This window comes from Grus americana, chromosome 3 (genome assembly GCF_028858705.1).
Source record: "Grus americana isolate bGruAme1 chromosome 3, bGruAme1.mat, whole genome shotgun sequence".
In the NCBI taxonomy this organism is placed as follows: Eukaryota; Metazoa; Chordata; class Aves; order Gruiformes; family Gruidae; genus Grus; species Grus americana.
In genome coordinates, this window is record NC_072854.1 from 95,648,053 (window position 1) to 95,663,385 (window position 15,333).

Genomic DNA, 15,333 nt, shown 5'->3' on the forward strand with positions numbered 1-15,333 from the left:
GGGGCCCCCAATACAAGAAGGACATGGAACTGTTGGAGCAAGTCCAGAGGAGGGCCACAAAGATGATCAGAGGACTGGAGCACCTCTCCTATGAGGACAGGCTGAGAGAGTTCGGCTTGTTCAGCCTGGAGAAGAGAAGTCTCCAGGGAGACCTTACAGCAGCCTTCCAGTACCTAAAGGGGGCCTACAGGAAAGCTGAAGAGGGGCTGTTTACAAGGGCATGTAGTGATAGGACACGGGGTAATGGCCTTAAGCTGAAAGAGGGTAGATTTCAATTAGATGTAAGGAAGAAAATCTTCACTATGAGGGTGGTAAGGCACTGGAACAGGCTGCCCAGAGGAGTTGTGGATGCCCCATCCCTGGAAGTGTTCAAGGCCAGGCTGGATGGGGCATTGGGCAGCCTGGTCTAGTGGAGGGTGTCCCTGCCCACGGCAGGGGTGTTGGAACTAGGTGGTCTTGAAGGTCCCCTCCAACCCAACCCATTCGATGATTCTATGCCCCACTGGTGCAAGCTTGGGAGGTGGCTCCCCACTCCTTCCGCCCTCTCCCAAGTCAGCAGTGCACAGCACATTCTCTCCAGAACCTGTATCTTGGAGGAACATGCATAAGTATCTGTCACCTTTGAAAATCCTGACCCGAGTAGAGCAGGAGGAGTGGATTTACTTCAAACTGACACTGGGGGCAGGGGGACAGGGATGATGATCATTTTGCTGCTTTTAACCAATGCCCATTTTGTGTTCTCTCCTTTCTACTGACATACACCTTGTACAGCATCCAACATATAACATATTTTGTCTTCCAGTCTCTCTACAAAGTCCCTGGCTTTATATCATGGGTTGTTTTCCTATTATTTCAAACCTTCTATTTCTTAACCCTGTTGCTATGTAATGAAGGGGAAAAGAAGATGTTAATTCTCTATACAGAAAAAGAAACCATCCAGTGCTGAAGCCAGAACAGCCTACAAATATTCTCCTAAGATCTGTCTCTGTTTCATCTACCTCTGAATTTCTAGTCATTCCCCTTAACTGAAAATAAATGTTAACAAGTGTTGCATTTCAGAGTCACCATCCCCTTGAGTGCAAAGTGGGGCTGAGGGCACTGAAAGAAATCCAGTACAGTCCACTGACATTCATATACATGCAGCATTTAATCAAACTGCAAGAGTCATCCTAGCAGTCTGTGTGGGGGTGGTTATCGTGGGAGATGTCACACAGAGAGAACGGGCTGATAAAAAGCCATTTACATACATGCTACAGCCCACTGCAAGGAGCTACTATCTCCGCTCTGACATGGGGGAGGAAAGCAAGCAGCCTTTGCCAGCACCAAGTACTGACAACAAACATGCCCATCCATGGGGTCAGAAAAACAGAGCTGGGGCTGATTAGAGACAGCGGAATGAACATCTCCAAAAAGGTTTCTTGCCACAGTAAGTACAGAGCAATAGACAGTGTATCAGAACAGATACTATGCTACATTGCACACATTTCTCTACTTGTAAAGGCCAAAAAGGAAAAATGACCCACATGACGTGACATTAGTCATGGTTCTTTCTGCTAATACCATATGCACTGACCTGATGTCATCAGAGTATAAAATCTTCTACAGAATCCAAACAGGGCTATTCTTCCCTACCACAGAAACGCAATGAGAAGAAAAATTAGAGCAAGCAGACTGCAAATCCAGTAGACAAAGTGAAGAACAGAACAACAACAAAAGTTCCCTACTCTTGCAGCCACCAATTCAGTTCTCGCAGTGCAAAGCCCCAATTACAGATTTGCTCAAGGTGCAGTTGTACAAGACTGTTTACAACTCCTCCAGTCCTGAGAACGCAGATTCCACTAACTCTTCTCCACCCCACCTCCCTGCCTTGTTATAAGCACAGAAATAATTTTGTAGCACAACATACATTTTAAATTCAACTCAGTTCCCAAAAAGCGTCAGAAAGCCGTGAAAATGCATGCTACTTCCACACTGGATTTAGCAAGAAAAGTGTAGCTCTTGCTAAAACAGAATTAGCTTCTGAGTAAAGCATAAAGCCATATGCTTTCTTGGTAGCTGGTTAAGGTAAAGGGACTTGGGTATTTTTCACAACCAGTTAAGGTAAGATAATACCAACTTGTAACTTAATCTAAGCTAAGATTTTCCTCATATGAATTGGGTGCCTAAATTTAAATATATACATACATATATACCATAAGAACATTTTATATAGTGAAGATACAGATTTCTAATAGAGTATGGCCCAAGCTCAAGATTTAAAGAGGGACACATGCTTCCAGATTATCCCTTTCAAAAGAACAAACTTTCTATGTATAGAAACACTGCTTTTCTTTCCAGCATAAAGATAAGGGTTCCATTCACCTCCTTTAGTTCTCCCAAAGATTCATCTCTGGCTCTCGATCTCTCTATAATCTTTGTGCCGCCTTCTCCCCTTGCTAACACTAATCTGCCTTTATGTCAGAAAAAAACCCACCAAATCCATATGGTTTGTAAGACGTGTCATGAACTAATTTCTTCCTAGAGCCAACATGCACTGCTCTCTTTTATAGAAACCTGAACAGGGAGATTTTATGAAGGCTTATTTCCACTTTCACCTCACTCAGTCCTTGCCAAAAGAAGACAACGTATCATGTAGCTCCAATGCTCTGAGGTGATGTTATCAGAACTGGAACATACATGTGCACATGGACATGTGGTATCAGATTCTCAGCAACATAAGCGAGACAAAAATTCATGCTGAAAGGGACCCCAGGAGGTCCATGGTCCAGCTTTCTGTGCAAAGCAGGGCCAACTCAGGGTGTTAACTGGCCCAGTCTTGAAAGCCTCAGTGCATAGATGGAGACTGCACAACCACCAGGAAGAAGAGGAGCCTATGGTGGCTTTCTTCTGTTCCTCCAGTTCATAAACTAGTTCACCAAATAGCAGCATTCCTCCTTCTGAGTAGGAGGAATATACCAATCCACTCACAGGTTCTTTTCATTTTCCTTTTTACACAGGCTTCCAGCCTCTTGTATTTGGATGAATTTACACAACTGGGGAATGGCGGGTTCATAGGTCCAAGAATTCAGGGTCAGCAGCAATACACTACTTTCACCAACAGTTTTAGCCTGCAGCTGCTAAAACCCAATAGCCCAGGAGCATCAGAGCTACCAGGCAATCTAAGGAAGGAATCAAAGAAACACAACAGCACACAGAGCATGAAGCCTACCTCTCATGTTGTGTCCTGGTACTACACTCGTGTTGAACATGGCTATTGCAACTTGAAGCAAAAGACAGCTTAGGGTAGAACTTACAGCCCTGCCAACAGCATCAGCCCCAGTCTGCAGAGTAAGGTTACAGCACCTACGCTCCAGTGCCACACAGACAGGTCATGCAGGCCAGAAGCCAGTGTGCTGCTAAGCTAAGTGCTCGCAATAGTTTTACTCTAGCTACAGGAAGATAAGTAATCTGTCTTGAGGCAAGTCAGGTGTGAACGTATTGCATAGCAACTGCTGCAAGGAAACTGGTTGTGTGCACGTTCTCACTCTGTGGTGAACACCAGGTCATTCCGGGTAGCCATCCTCAAGGGGAGGGTGCACTTTATTTCTAGCATGCAGCCATCAGCCTAGTTCAGAAGTGTGGCTCTAGAAAATCTATTAGCATCGAAACAAGACTATTTTTAAGACTAGCTCTTCCGACTTATGCACGCTGACTAATCAAAGTTCAGCAGAATACTAACACTTTTCAAAGACAAAATTCAAAAGCACAACAAAACCATTTTAAAGATGGTATTATGACCAGCCTGCCCTGCCAGCTAAGGTTTGAACTCAAGAGCCCAGCCCTCAATCAACCTATTACATTACAGTGTCTCGGAAAGCAAAATAGCCTGAACCTCAACAAGCCAAAGCAGCAGTCAGAATTAGGTTGACATAGGCAAAACCCAGCACTGTGCATTACTTCTGCCTCAATTCACAGCAGTTTAAATAATTCACATCATGGGTCTTGACACTCATCTACTCAGCAATTAAGTTATGACTTTTCAGCAGGATTTATTTGCAATGCAAATAAAAGAAGAGGGGGAAGAAAGGCCTAGAAGCCCTTAATTTTGAACACATTCATTCATACTGCACATCATGAAAGGTGAGGGGGAGGTTTTGTAAGAAAGCTGCACAAATTTTTTTCACCATTGCTTCCTGTTATACAGGATTATTGCTACACAACAGGCCTGTATATTCACTGAAATCCATTATAATCTTGGGGTATTTTTCATGTAAAAGTCTCAAAGGTAGAAAGGTAGAAAATTCCAGTAAGCTTAATAAAATTATCTGAAGACCATTTTGTCCATAAGTGGGGAATGAAGCTGGAAAATCTAAGTAACCTGTGCAAGGCTCCTTAGTTGCATCAAAGCAGAGTTCAAGACCCCTACTCCCAGCCTTCCCACTAGATGCAATAAACCAATGCCAACAATGTTACTCCCATTATTTTGAAATTATGTACTCTATCTGGTTAGGCTTGTAATTACAGCCAAAGCTGACTGTTAAAACTAGGACAGCTTTTTGATTGAGTTGCTGTGAAGCCCGAAGGTGGCAAGCACTCCCCTGAGATGCAACCTCAGTCACCTACCGCTGATCAATGCCATGCAGGCTCTGCATCACGCTGCATATCTTACTGCATAATAGTAATCAGCAACCTTAATCCAAAGACCTCGTGTTTCTCAGCATATCAAGACCTGCTGCCTGTAAGCTGGCTGCTCCTAAGCTTCATGGTAGACCTTTGAACCTTAGCATTAACCTGTAATACACTGGTCTCCAAACTTTTTTGATCATACACCCCATCAGTAAAAAAATTGAGCATACACACCCAACTTATGTATATAGTTTTATACATACACTGCTTTACAATGTATTACATATTTATGTGTCTATTTTTTTCAAAAATACCTGCTAGGTAGCATGCTACTGACAGCCACCTGTCATCACAGAAAAGGTCAGCAAATTCAGAACACTAGACTTTTTGTAAAAGCAAAAAGGCATAATTCATCTTTAAGTGTGACAACTTTTCTTCAAGCACTTTGTCATGAGACAGCCAGTGAGCTTTGGCATGGTACAAGAGATTCTCATGGTCGCTCCCCATCTCATTACAAAGTATTGTAAATATTCTATTTAAAAGGCTTGTGTTTATAAAGTTAACCCCATTGATGATATCGTACAGCACTTTGTGCACTTCTCGGTCCCACTTTGCTGCTAAGCAGTTCTTAGTGCATTTCATTACGGAACCAGAATCTAGCAAACTCCTTAAGCTGACACATACTAGAAACATTTGTACTTTTGTGCAGCTGTACAGCAAACCTCCTACACTGCGTAATTTGTTCTAATACTTGTTTCTTCAAGTCTTTGGCAATGTCTTCCATGTGTCTTCCAAAGGAATGCATTTTAGTTTGTTGCCATATTGCCTTCTGTGTATTATTTCAGCCATTTTGCTGCAGCAGGAAGAACAAGTGTTTCCCCAATGGTATGTGGTTTTTCATCTTTTGCTCTCACGTAAGAAACCTTGAAAGAAGCTTCCAAAAGGTTAAAAAAAATCTTTACATTTAATGATCAAGTACTGAATTGAGTATCACTGATTAGATCTGATTACACCTTCATTGCTTTTACCTCGTAACATGGCTGATGAAGAGCTCATGCTAGGAGTAGCGTCAGCTCTGACATTTTCTTATTGTTCACATGTACTTGTGTTACTAGCATTACCTGCAAGCCGCAGTTTCTTTGAGGGAATCTTTAAGCTACTTGTCTATCTCACGAGGGTCAGTTTAGTTAAACTGAGATAATACGTAAATCCACTTATCCAGGCACACATGAACTGCAATACACTAGAAGTGAACAAGCAAGGGAGGGCGCCCCTGTGAGCCCCTCTGCACTGTGGAACACCCACCCTTTCACAAGACACTCTGTGGGCTGTATATGACATGGGACTCTCTGACATACAGACTGAGCAACGGCACCACTAACAATCCAATACATCAGTAAAGCTTAATTTTAATATTTTTTTTTCTTAAAAAAAATCATTAATAAAGGTTCTCATATTTTACTCCTGCACCCCAGTGGATCATCTTGTACACCCCCTGGGGCACACGCAGCCCACTTTGGGGACCACTGCTGTAACATATTAAATGTCCTGGTACAAGAGGCCACCTCCATTCCATGACATACCTGATTGCACTTAAGGAGATACCTCTGCTGGAGCAGTGCTCTGGGGCACAGCAAACACAGGCGAGAAGAGCATTCTCTCACAGTCCCACATCTAAAGGACTTTGTCAACACCATCCACATGCATAAACTTCCACGGCATGCTGCAAGAATTACATTTTTTCCCCTGGTCTAAATACAACAGGCAGAAGCAGAAAAGTGGATGGGCCACAAGAGGGAAAGATGGTGCTGATGACCAAGCATTGGGATTTATTTACCTTGAGCTCATCTGCATCACCGCCAGGTGGCATGACCAATGAGAAAGTTCTCTTCTAGCTACAGTCACTGAACCAGACTGCTCCACCTTCATGTGTACTTTGGGAGCAGGAGGGAAGGGAGGGTAATTCAGGGTTTACTATGCTCATTCATATCAAGCACTCCAGCCAATTCTATTCAAAATTTGTTAGAACAGACATAGCCTGCGAGGACTAACAGGCTTGTTGTCCTGTCATTTAAAAGATGGTCAAAGACATTTGGAGCTTACTCCAGGGTAAACCAGAACATTGAAATCTTCCCATAGCCACTGGATACATATCACGTAACACAACACAGTGCCCGCATGGGGACAGCATCATAGCCATTTAAAAGCTACCATTAGCTTAGGCCATCTGAGAGTATATTTGTCTTCTAGTGAAATAAGAGTGTAGCCCTATTGTCTCATGTTAGCACACAAACATTGTGCATTCCTTGTTCTGTTTCCTCAGAAAAACACATGCAACTATTCTTGTGTCTCCTGATGCTGCTGTGCCCACAACTTTAGAGAACTGAATCATAGTGCAGGAGGTGGAGAAGGTTTAGTGCGTGTGTGCAACCAGCACCTGCAATTGTGTGTGGAGAAGGGAGCGGAACACTAACAAAACTTTACCATCACAGAAACCAAATCAAATGAACAAATGGAACAAGAAGTTATTTTCTTTTTCCACTTTCTAGATTTCAGTTATTTGCATTTAGTGGCCTCCAGCTAACTCTCCTCAGAAGTCTAAAAACCCACACCCATGCTGCATTTGTGCATAGCAGATCGTGCTAAACACTAATTCTAAAATGCCAACAGAAAACTAGCCTATCCAACACCAGAGAAGAGCTCATGGAGCACAACAGTAAAGCCTAAGTGCACCAAGAACATCAAGGCTGGGCTCGGCAACTCTTTCATATCCAAGCTGGAAAGCAGTGGCACCAAGGCACACAATTCACCAACATGCAACAGCTTCAAGTCATCACTGTCACAACATAAGAGGAACTTCAAACTCTTAATTTTCTATTCTGAAAACCCAAGTAAGACATACTAATACTAGGCCCTTTTATCAAGACATCAGCATCTACAAACCGGGGTTTTTGCCTATCAGACAGCTACTCTGATGCCAACATGAATAAACAGCATGCTTCCTGTCTAGCTGGCAGAATTACGAACACTAGCACTTTGAAGTGTATACCAGGTATAGAACAAAGCCTCTCTCTCTTTCTGATGTGGATTAACATTTGAAAGATGCAGGTTTTGTCAAGCAAAAGTGAAAATAAGTTCTGCCAACAAAATGACTTACCCTCAGTTACTCAGTTTTTTAAAGTCATATTGCATCATACATCCTTGTGGCTGGAACTCAGTTTTCCTAATGGTCAAGCAAGAAAACTAGATTTGTTGTTTAGGATATGTTTAAAGGAACCCATCTCCCCACAGATCTCAATGCTCAGAGATACGAATCTCACCCATTTTAGTCAACAGAGAAGGATTCCAATACAGGAATTTGTGCCCTGTCCCTGACAGACCCTTTAAAAAATTTTTAAAAAAATTTAAAAAAAAATTAAAAAAAAAGAAAAAACAAACAGATTTTTTCTTCCATTGCAGTTCTACTTAGTCACAGCAGCAGCTGAAAATACTGACAAAAGTAACCTCACCGAGTAGCTGCCAGTAGAAGAAACAGCAGTTAAGGAATAGGAGACTACTGCAAGCCAGTGTATCATCTCAAAAGCAACATATAGGTTAACACAGCTGCCTACTGCCAAGTGTCAATCATCTTCATGAAGCTCATTATCACTGAGAGCAATATAATTGCACAAATAAAGTAAAAGAAAAGTTTTAGATAATTTTTCCTTCAATTTTCACACAAACCTATGCTTTTCTCATAATAACTTTGTGCCTAGTAAAATTCTGGCTCTTCACGATCAACAAATTTCCCTAAAGACTATGATGAACACTGGTGGTGTCTTTCGGAAAGTCTTAGCTGCCCTCCTGAACACTACAAGGAATTCAAGTGCCTCAGCCAGCATTGTAGCTTCCAAGGTGGGCAGGTTCCAGACAGCAGTGAGTTGGGGCCCCAGGGAAGTCAGCATACTTTAAAATAACAACCCTCCTGGTTTAAACAGGATGATTAGGGTAGAGAAGATTTAGACTCTCAGGTAAAAGCCTACAGTAAGCATGCCATGATGTCAACAGTACCTAACTGACATCATGATTGACACTGAAACTAATGAGGGGAGGTAGGGAGAAAATTCAGGCTCTTAGGATTTTCCCTGTCCCTTACAACCTACTGCCCATTTCAGCTAAATGGTGCATTATAGCACATTGCCCCTGTGTCAGTCAGTAGTAGCAATGCAGGCAGGATGAAAACTCAGCTTTTTTTTTTTTTTGGGGGGGGGAGGGGGGGGCAGGTCGGGTGTTGCTGGGAGGGAGGGGGAAAAGAGTTGGGTTTCCTCTTTTTTTACCACTAGCAGATCTGGATATTTTCCTTGCAGCCATGTGGCTACGGAACAATAATACAGAAATGGATCATCTTTATCTTGACATGTGCAATTACAACATGCTTTTACTTTGCCCCATTAGTGCCCAGAGAGGACATAAAGAAAATTATTTATTTGAACATGGAAAAAAAGCCATCAACCTTCCATTAATCCATTTCCTACACTTGTCTCAGTTGATAAGACAAGGTATGTCCTTACATAGTAAGATCTCTCCACCCTATCTCTTTTTAGGTATTACAGTAAAGTGTTTCTTAGTGACCTTCAAGAGCCCTTAAAAAAATCAGCCTGTGGAAAATATCCTAAGCATAAGAGTATGCATAACCACGGGGTGGGAATTGGCATCCAAGAGGCAGAACAGTATTCCAAATACTTGTCTGGAAAAAGGAGAACGCACCTTGCAAAACATTATGCCCTCTGAAAAGAGGGGCAGGCTCAGAAAGTGCACATATAGCCTGTTAACAGGTTTGTAAAAAATGCTTCCTGCAAAAACAAGTTAGAAGTGTAAATTCACATTCAAAAGAAGATTATTAAATAAATTATGATCCTACAAAGCTACATAATGTTTCCAAACTCAGTTTATCTGTAGTTGACGTTGTTCAAACTACTGGCACTTAAAATCGTTCCACAGTCTGTATTCCAGTACACTCAATAGCTTTGATATTGCCATCGCATTTGTCAAAAACTAAGTGGACAAAAATCTCATCCAAGAGAAGCTAACTGGAAATTCTGTTTTCAGAAGGACTCTATTTAAAAGTAAGGCTGCTTAGGTTAAGCCCATAACACACAATAACCCATTAACATTGCTTGAATGGAATATATCCTTGCAGTATAGGGCTGGGACCATTTAGTAAAAAAATTGAACAGAGACATTATTGACTTAGGATCTGAAATAAGAGTTTGATGAAGTACTGAAATGAGTCATTAAAATAGAGGCGCTCTCTTCCAGGGAAAACAAAAAAAAGAAAAAAGAAAAAAATCCCACGTTTCTTTCTCCCTTTCAGTTCTCTCCACTAGTTTAGTTCAATGATTATCTTTTCAAAGCTGATGAACCAACAAAGCTTCGACTCAATAAAACCAAACAGGAAAGCTTATTTTTCCCATTTTAATCTACAAATTAAAAACAAAGCACACATGACAAGAAATTTACCAGTTTGAACACTTGCCAGAAACACTGAGTTAAAACTGTCTGTAGCAAGTGAAATTCATTTGTTTAACTGAAAAGATTTTCTTAATCAAATTCTTTAGAGAGAGGAGGAAAACGTAGATTTATCAGAACTTAGCTTTGCAATAAAGCTATTTTTAACTGTACATTTTGTTCTAATTTCCAAACAAATGCAGCTGAATACAAATCTCACCTAGGAAATTAATCATCCTGTAGAAAACTATATTAGAAAATGAATGACACACGAGCGAATGTCAAAATTAAAGACTCCAATGAGGTGTATGAACAAGTGGGTGATATATCCTCTGATTAGCTAGAATGAACAATTTTAATACCAGACTTATGTTTACTGAATGCAAACCTACATGGTTTTAATAGTTCTGCAAACCAACAAAATAAGAAATTAAGTGGCACAAGCACAAAGGAAGTTTAAAATAGATTATTCAAATTCCGAGGCTTCAGCTAGTCAATTTAAAATCATGATTAAAACCAAATGGGTAGTTTTCAAACTAGTTGAGTAAAAGGTCAGTTTTTCTGTTTATTATCTCTGTGTGATATCAGCACTTTCCTCTCAGGACACCACCATAACCTCCAAACAACCACTTCCAGTATTACAAACCCAAGACAAAGATTTCACATGGGGAGAAAGCAGAACAATATACTTCTAAGCAATACTGACCTCATTATCATTGAGGTTTTAAAGGATACAACCATAAGAGAAACAAGAACACACGTAAGATCAGCAGTTTGTCCTAAAAACGAACAAACAAAAACCCTTAAAAACCCACAAAGAGCTGGACTGAACCCAGAACCCTGGATGCAGGCTCCAGGCTGTTTAGCATTATCCAGTTCAGGAAAAACCCTCATGTAGTAGATTTGGGGTTTTGCTTTCAGCAATAGCACTCACAGACAGCTCTTAGGAAGGCTCTCCAGACCAGTGACTCAATCCAGCAGTGTTTGTCTCATGATCTTACAGTTTTTCAGAAGTGTCACACTACAGATCTTAAACATCTTTAAATTACTTAAATGGGTTCACGAATAAAATACAGATTGCTCTGAGCTACTGAACTAATGAAGTCTTGTTTCCTTGTACACGTAACTTGTGGTTGGACTTGTTATAACAAAACACAGACTATGATCAAGGCTGCTTACAGACACAGTATCACCTTGTTCTCTTCCACATGGATTTTTCTAAAATCTAAAAAGGCCGAGCTCACGCTGCAGCCTTTTGATACAATAGATCTCTGTTCTAAAGTTTTCAAAAACAATTTTAGAAACAGATTTACAAGGGATTCATCTCATCCATCTTTAGACACCCACGAACAAGTTAGTCCACAGCCTGCCCTGTGAATTGTATTTAGTCACCAAAGAGGAGGCCGTATTGTACAATACCATGCACTTCATCCATGTCAGACGCTATTTGAAGAAGTGATGAATCACCCCAGAACCGCCAACTTCTGACTGTACAGAATGTTCAGAGTGGAGCTGCACAAATCAAACCCACCCTAAGCTGAAAATGGCCAATAACAGTACAAAAATTACTGCAGGATGGACTGGGAGAAAAGGAAAAAAAAAGGCAGTGGGACTATTACAGCTTTAACTCACTAGAAAACCAGCTAGGTACCATTTGCAATCCTGTGTCATCACTGCACAGGTTTAGCTAGCTACCTATCTCCAGGGTACCCCCCTCCAGGTGGAGGAAGTCCAGAGCCTGGCCTGACAGCTGGTCTGACAGACACAGGGAGCTCCTCCGCACGGGGCTGACTCCCCTTGCAGCAGCTCTGATACCACACGTCCTGCCCACAAGCGCTGCGGCAAGCCAAAGGGACTCTCAGGCATTACAAACACAAGACCCGCACGCCACATCAGCCCTGCCTTTCATCACACAGGCTGGCAACAGTCTTCTCCTGTTAACACAGCTCTGGCCATGCTCTCACACAGCACAGCAAGAAAGGCTGCGTGACAAACATTGCAATGACACAGAAGCCTTTCTAAGAACTTGGAGTTTAGGTATGCTGAAGCCCTGGCTAGAGCTATTATTTGCTTTGTAAAGGGCTACCCTACTACCAGGAAGTTTTATCCACTGGAAGCAGAGAGAGATCTCTAGCAGGGTTTCTGCAGCAAGCACAGCCAGAGGGAAACCAATGGGTTCCAGCAGTTATACATGTTGTTCTGAAGTATTTTTTGCTTGCTTGTTTTGAATGGACAATGCCAGTTAATGAAGCCACAATATGTCCCAAGTGAATTAGAAGCACAATGAGAGCAAGCTTCCTTACACAATACTGTTTTATGCAACAGACAGAACTGCTTGCGTCAGAGATTACCTGCAGTACTGTGAACTGAGCAGAGGTTTTAAGGAAGAATTAACTTCAGAGAGGATGGGAGGAAGAAGACAAGTACAGACCAACCACCTATTAACTAACTACAAAGGTTGAAATTAGTCATCGTGAAAAATCAAACTGTTGTCAGAGCTACGCTCACAGTGCCCACAGAACTTATCCTCTCCTCACAACATGTGGATTTAGAAACAGGGCAAGCAGAAGCAGTCATTTGAGAAACTGGAAGTCTTGCCCTCTCTGCCACTTCTCCTGTGACTTGTCAACTGCTCAAGTCCCTGCATTTATGAAGAACTGCAACATTTACTGCTTGATACTCACCTGGGTTGGAAGTCTACTGAGCAAGGCAAGCAAGAAAATTTTTCCCTGTTCAACTTCTACAGTCCAATCACAAAGGCGCAAATCCATATTGCTTCTTACCATGCTATCAACCTACTACATGCTATGGACCTTCAGAGGAAGACCCCAGAGATTTAGCTCAATGTCCAACCTTCAGTGTTTTGGAGCTCAAGCAGTGCTCTAAAAAAAAAAGCAAACTCAGTTTTGCTGGTTCATATTTCCTTTCTACCACTGACTTCATCTATGCAGCTCCTCCCAGTGTATCCCATCTCTTTCTCATTACATTTTCGTTTGTTTCCAACAGTAAAAGGATAAGTGTGAGCGTGTTTGATTTGACTTTTCTTTCTTCCGTGACCTTTCCAGCATAATCCTGACTGCTTGAGAGCCTACACCGCCATTCTGCATATAGGCACAAGCCAGCAGTCCTAGCTACACAAAAATAAGGTGGTTTCAGGTTCATACTAAGAAGTGATACAAAGTTCTGGTGTTTAACTAATGCTGGATGAACAGGGATATTCTATTAAACCAATTGCTTTCTCTCATTACTGAAAATCTGAATAAAAAAAATTAAGCGGGGAACCTAAGTTCTGCCCTGAAATGAAGAAATGACTGTGGCTTTTCTGGATTGTTGCCTAGATGATCCCTGCAAAAATTTTACTACCAGCAATGTTCAAGAGTGTCTTTAAGGACAGTTTCAACTTGCACAAGCTAACAGTAGTTCAACCAAAGGCAATAATATGGTATGGATCAACAAAATTTCTGCAGCAATAACAAATGAAAAAGGGGAATAAGAAAAATCTTTAGCATAAAGTATAAATTAATTTTAAATTCATTTTAAAGAATTGAACTCCATGCTGTTACTTGCCCTGCAGAGGTAACCTGGACAGACATGTTTTTAAATGAAAATTTAAAATCCACACTGCTGTTGCCATAGTTACCTGTACAAATTTCTAACATGTAAGGGCTAATTTCTCTAAGACTGGAAGGTCGAGCACACGGCAGAGGGAATAGTGATCCTAGCAGTGACTGCCCTCTCCAAACTCAGCTGGACAAGCTCCACTCTGCTGGACTTATCTCTGTCAGAAACTTTGGTAGAACACTGAGTGACTTACTATACCCTTGACATCTTGGCCAATCTGAAAATAATTATCATGGAGGATAAAAAAAACATGGAAGAGTAATAACACAGAGGTTGCTCTGCAATGGCAGGGACTCCTTATGGTTTACACACAAACACATGGGCAACATAATATTTAGGTTCCACACTAAACCACATGGGGAAAAAAAATGATGGCCTGATCCTCTGCAGCAAACACCTCCACCCCCAACATCTTCATATGCAAGTGAGGTAGTCAACACCATAGAAGAGGCCTTACGGGAACAGTGTCATTCCATCAGTGTTCATGCACACCTTATCATTACATTCACACCTCACCAAGGGCCTTATCCAGTCCATTTCCCAGTGAGGATAGTGCATCTCCTTCAGACTCTGGAGCGCACCAGTAGTTGCTCTCAGATACGCTGCTGTGAATGCACTGGCAGTTACTCGCTCCTCTGCACCATGCAAGTGTTAGTGCAACTTACAAGTAAATTAGTTCTGCTCCACAAAAGCTCATTAATGAAGCAGATTCAGCCAGTGCCACAGAAAACAAAATCAAAGCAAGCAAAGCAGCACAAACAGGTTTTCAAAAAAGCAGAGTGACTGTGTGAGATCACGAAACATCCAAATAATTATCAGTAATACTAGCAGCCCAGTCAAACAGTATTTTGGGTTGATTTGGTTTCACTCTTTTACATACCAGTTGAAGGTATCTGATCATCAGAGTTCTCATTCACCTAATTAGCTGGTGGACATGCTGAAAAGAGTAGAAAGCAGTAGATAGGTAGCAGTACTTGAGCAACATTTATAAAGGAACTGAAAGCACATGAAGGAGAAGATTACCGATCTTTTTTCCCCCCAAGTCAGAAACTGACTAGGGTCTTCCTTTCCCCCCCACTAGAAAAGGAAATGCAATTTCACTACCTGTAGAGGCAGTTTGTATTAGGATCTCTCAAACAGTGCAATGTCTGTAGAATTACAAGGGGGGGACGGAGAGATTCCTGTTTGTACATAAGGTCTGATAGATACTGTGTGACATGCATTGCAAAAATATACTACCTGCTTTGAAAGCACATATTCTGTTAGTCCAGAGTTTAAAACTTGGAAACATCATCCTTGATTTAATCACAGGAATCATTTAAATTTACAAGTAGATGAACTCTTTCTAAGAGAAAGCATAGGCCTCAATTCAGCTGAGTGCTTGATTTAGATTTTCCCAAAATGGATGCACAAGCTCAAGTGTGTTGCTGACTTACAGCCAACAGTTACCACAAGATTTCAAATTTCAAGCTTTTCTTTACAAGCCAGCCAAGTTTAAAAACCATGGACTAAGACTCCATAATGCCTTTAAGTTTAAACTACATAGACCATACCCAGTAGGATTTTCTAAATCGTACAACATTGCCCCAACTCTGCTCCAATCAAATCACTTGGAGAAAC

At 41.4% G+C, this 15,333-nt stretch overlaps 1 protein-coding gene across 6 annotated transcripts in view; it reads right to left on the reverse strand.

Moving 5' to 3' along the window:
• Nucleotides 1-15,333, reverse strand: part of TTC7A (tetratricopeptide repeat domain 7A) — a 173,773-nt gene that overhangs the window by 153,520 nt on the left and 4,920 nt on the right. The window contains exon 2 of one of the 6 annotated variants that reach the window (XM_054821192.1): nucleotides 14,594-14,650. The exons of the other annotated variants lie outside the window; for them this stretch is intronic. The gene's annotated coding sequence lies outside the window, so the exon portion shown is untranslated. The remainder of the gene's footprint in view (nucleotides 1-14,593; nucleotides 14,651-15,333) is intronic. 6 annotated transcript variants of the gene reach the window in all.